The sequence below is a fragment of the Ylistrum balloti genome, unplaced genomic scaffold (assembly GCF_031769215.1).
Source record: "Ylistrum balloti isolate Yb309-2 unplaced genomic scaffold, AGI_CSIRO_Ybal_v1 Utg369758, whole genome shotgun sequence".
NCBI lineage: Eukaryota > Metazoa > Mollusca > Bivalvia > Pectinida > Pectinidae > Ylistrum > Ylistrum balloti.
In genome coordinates, this window is record NW_026781958.1 from 2,322,957 (window position 1) to 2,328,436 (window position 5,480).

The following is a 5,480-nucleotide window of genomic DNA, read 5'->3' on the forward strand; positions in this document are numbered from 1 at the left end:
CTTTCGATGTTATCAAATGTCTGCACAAAATATGATTTTTGACGGAAAAACCCACGAAAATTTAGCCACACGAAAATATGTATCCTTATAGTATACATTGTATTGGAAGGTGTATTATTCTGCGATACCAATGTTTTTACCTGGTCAAATACTGCTACTGAATTGCATTAAAATATAGAAAGGGACGCTGTATGTAACAAAACACATGCACAACACCTCTAAAATTTTCGAAGTTTTCTGGTTCATTTCTTTAAAATCTTGAAGCGATTAATTGCCAAGTTCCGATTGTGTTGTTTTTTAAATTCATTTATAAATCCTTCTATTCTTGCCAATTTTCCTTTTTGGACGTGTCCTCCTCTTTTGCATGTATTGTCAATCGATGTTTAGATGTGTGTTTAGTTCAGGCGTGGTTGTATAAGGCTTTGTATCCAATCAACAGCTAAACTCATTTTAGGACAAACAGTGAATATGTATGGGTGACAGGTGCGTGATTTTGAGTGCGTGTGTTTTCGGGAGACAAGTGCATGATTTTTTAGTGCATGTGTTTTCGGGAGACAAGTACATGATTTTTAAGTGCGTGTGTTTTCGAGAGATTGCAATATGTAAGTCTCCTTGTAAGAGTGCTGTTCTGATGCCAACTCTTTAAAGCTACTACACTTAAATATCAGGCCGAGGCATCAGGCAGGACGCTTCGCACGGTAACCATTACCATAGTGCGAAGCATTACGCAGGGAGTAATCACGACCATTTCAAATTTTCTTGTATATTCTGGCAAGCTGAACATCTCAAAGCTTTGGTCACTGGACACAGGCTTAATTAAAGACAGGAAGTGAGGCAGTGTCAAGAGAGACACAAGGGAAAAAAATAACAAAAAACAAAATACAAATATCATATCCGGTCGCCTCTAACGAATCATGACATAGGTCAGCAAGAACACATCTAATCCTTATCTTCAAAAGATTTCCATGCATAGATTTTTTCAATTTTTATTTCTTTTTCATCAGATCATTTTTGCGGGATTATGTTTTTCCATGTATAAATGTATCTTCAAGATAAATACTTTAGTTATATATGATACGTTAATGAAAATTGCACAATTGAATAATATTTTGACGTCACTTTTCAGTACATTTTTTTTCTTAAACGTATTGAATAAAACCATACAAATCAAACGACAACTTCGAAACAATAGATTCATATCAAGGGAGGTAACTCTTACTGCTTTGATACTCAACTTCATAGAAGTGTTCTTGTTTTTAACCTGTCAAACAATATTTCATTCGTGGTTGTCAACATAACATATAAATCGAAAATGAGATACATGCATATATGACAAATTATCAACATACATCTGATCATTTCGTACCTAAGGTGCTATTCACTTGTGTGTCTGTTGTACAATCTTTGAGTTAGCAGGTAGTAGACACTGATTGTGCCACATTTTAAGTTACTCGAATGGTGACACTGTCCAGAATATACATATGTACTTGACGTCGTTCTTACATTAATATTGAATTATGGGGCTAATGCACCTATCCAACTAAATTTTGACATTTTTCACCCAATCATTGTGCGTTTACCTCAGTCGCCTCCCAAAACTTCAACATTTAGTCCCCTAGCATCCGTAGCGAGTCCCAGAAGGAAGAAACAGCGGTATGATGAAGTTTAATTCATTGTTTGATTCTACTGTATACATTAATTACATCTAATCATCATTTTTGGAAATTTTGGACATTCGTCATACAAAGTTTGATTTGTTTTCAGTTGAGAACATAAGTATTCGTAATTTGAGTCATAGGTAGTCTTTATTTCTGTATTTGTTTATGTTGAAAATTAAGATTTCTCATCATTATGTCAACAAATAAAAGAAATACTTATAAAAAACATCACAGTACAAAATATGCCATCAACACAAACATAACCTGTAATACGACTGACACAGTCTATATAAGGAGATGTTGCAAAATACCTGTGTTTCATTTGCCAAGTACAAAGTTATAGCCATGATCAGTCGAAAATTCAACCACAGGTAAGGGCAGTATTTGGCCGACAAATTCAGACCCTTTCGAAAAAGAAACTGAGAGGTAATTGAAAAGAATATTACCTGCATAAAACTTATCATAGTATACCAACACATACCAAAATATACCAACACATACCAAAGTATACCAACACATACCAAAATATACCAACACATAGCAAAATATACCAAAATATACCAACACGTACCAACACATACCAAAATATACCAACACATACCAAAATATACTAACACATACCAAAATATACCAACACATACCAACACATACCAAAATATACCAACACATACCAAAGTATACCAACACATACCAAAATATACCAACACATACCAAAATATACCAACACATAGCAAAATATACCAACACATACCAAAATATACCAACATATACAAAAATATACCAACACATACCAAAGTATACCAAAATATACCAACACGTACCAACACATACCAAAATATACCAACACATACCAACACATACCAAAATATACCAATACATACCAACACATATCAAAATATACCAAGACATACCAAAATATACCAACATATACAAAAATATACAAACACATACCAAAATATACAAAAATATACCAACACATACCAACACATATGATCAAATTGCCTCACGGTCATCAAAGGGTATCTCAACGTTATGGCTTGCGACTTTTCGAATGATCCTGATGAAACTGAATTAAAGACTTTGTTTGATCTCGATTCGGATTGTCCAGGCGAACAACGTTCTGACTGTTATGTTCTCACCAATAATTCTGAGTCAGTTATGGAAGATGATTCCGACCAGTTTGATAATCTGCTCATACTCCTCCCTAGAGAACAGTATTTGCAAAAGATTTTGCTCCTTGCTGACAACTCGGAGAGTAAGTTGCTTTGGTATAGATCGGTACTGCACGACCGGGCACGCCACGTAAAGGGTTGTCCGTCCAGTAATCTCATATCGCGGAAATCAACCATCAGAAGTTCGGCCCAATCTAAATTGGCTCGCGACTGTTTTATTCTTCAGCAGTTTTTGAACGGTGATTCCGATGGTGAAGTTAATGAGGTGTTTTCTCAGAGACCACGTTCACAATTTGGAAAGGTCCCCGATAAACCTCCGGATGACACTAACAATGATATCACTTCTATTCGCACTGAAATCGCCCTGATGCGCAAGCAATTGCATGAGCTGAAAGATAATACCAATTCTCGTCTTGATTCGGTTATACTTGACCAGAAACAGTTGAAATCCGATATTCAGACATTGTTCTCAAATGTCAAATCCTCCTGTGAGACGATTGACAAGGTGTTTGCAGATGACATTGAACATGGGTCGGCCCCGAAGTCTCTCGCTGATCGGTTACACTTGGTTTCATCCAAAACGCTGTCACTAGAGAAATTTCGTAAATCTACTGTGGTCGATCTTTCAAGTTATACTCAGTCTATCAACGATATTCGTTTAGGTCTAGAACGCGTCAATGATGCTCGTTTTTCAAGCGGTAACTTTGCGCGCAATGATATTCGCTCAATCCAAGAAAAGATTGATAATGTTGAAAGAGACGTCACCTCTCACAGATCCCTTGTGAATTCTATTCAAGATTGTGTTTCTTCTCTTAAATCGCGTATTCGTGACATGGAACATTCTGTCGCCGAAGCTCCAGTCAGGGCCAAGGCTTGTGCTGATACTGCGATTACAGTGTTTGCCGAGGAGCTGGGTAAAGAGATCAACGGTATCCGTAGATATGTTCATGATTCCGTGACTGTACAGCAAGTTATCTCACCGGACCCACAGACCCACCCTAAAGCCCCACCTGTTGAATCCTTACGTGTGTCCTCCAGGCGTAAAAGTAATGCGACTGTCGTATCTGGTGAATCTGTACCTACATCCAACTTGCCAATGCCAGAGCATGTGCCAAGTCCTCCCAAGGAACAGTCTTATGCGGAATCGGTGACCTCATCTGCAAGCGAATCAAAACCGAGCCGTTCCTCTAGTCCAAAAGAACCTGAAGCTAAGCACATGAACGGCTTTGTTGGTGTCACAAGGAGAAAGACCACACGTTTATTTTTATGTGGCATGTCGGATACCTGCACTGCGGATGACATTAGGTCGTACCTTGAGGACAGGCATATTCACGTAACATTTCTTCGTCTCCTGAAAAGTCGTATGCGTGACTGCGTGTCTGCGCGAATCAACATCTTATCCAGTGATGTATCCAAAACAAAATCGCGTGATTTCTGGCCTGGGGGAGTCCGATGTCGTAAGTGGATGAGTCAATCCCGGTTTTATGGCGAGAGTGCACAGAGTACAGAAGAGCACGGTCAAAATGAATGACCGTAATACGAACGGATTCGTTCTTTGTCTATTTACCCTTTTATGCATGGGAAATCTCCGCATTATGACATGGAACGCGACAGGAATTATGTCGTCTGGATTTCATCTCCACAACGCACTGAATCGGCATGATGTTGACATATGTGGCATATCGGAACACTGGCTCTTTGAGGAAAACAGCCACTTATTTCAGAGCATCCACAATTCATATGATTCTCATGTTATATGTGATTTCTCCTCACATCCACATGCTGACAGAAGAACGCGTAAAGGTGGTGTTGCGCTGATGTGGCGCAAGCGTCTATCCGATATGACAGTTGTTATTGATTCTGATGACGATCGTATCGCTATAATTAAAGTTGTCATGGAGGATACTGTCTTTTATGTAGTCCAGGTGTATTTTCCAACAATGCGTTATGGAATGGACTTGTTCCGCTCATATGTTGACAAGCTCGATGAACTGTACACAAGACTCTCTGCAGGTGGAATTGTTATATTTATGGGGGATTTTAATGCCCATCTGAGTGGTCCTCGTGTAAGTACCGGTCCGAATCCTCAAGGCATTGCTCTGCAACATTTCTTGGATCTGAACCAGTTAACTGCTGTCAACACACTGTCTACTTGCCTTGGCCCTGTAAACTCCTATGTGCATGGTGACGATGCCGCATGCTCCCTAGTGGACTACGTCATGGTTGACTCAGGAAAGATTGATCTGGTCACTGAGTGTAAAACTTCTGACGACAGTTTTCTTGACGTCTCTAATCACAGAGCCATATTCTTTGTCATACGTACTCCAGAGGGAATTTTACATAACTCCAATTCCGCAAACACTTTGGAAAGAACATCTTTCAAGTGGATCACAGCTGGTAACAATAGAAACACTGATGTATATCGTAATACTGTTGAACGTCTATTGCGTGTCTCAGGTCTAGTTGAACGTGATATTTCGACTTGTAACGAAATTGAAACCTTCACATCTGATCTCGTTGGAGTGATTAAAGAGGCTTCCCTAACATCTCTACATGTAAAGAAATTTCGGACGTTCCTTAAACCATATTGGAAAGGCCAACTCAAGGACCTACATAAAAAAATGTGGAATCTTCGTTGTGTCTGGGTTAA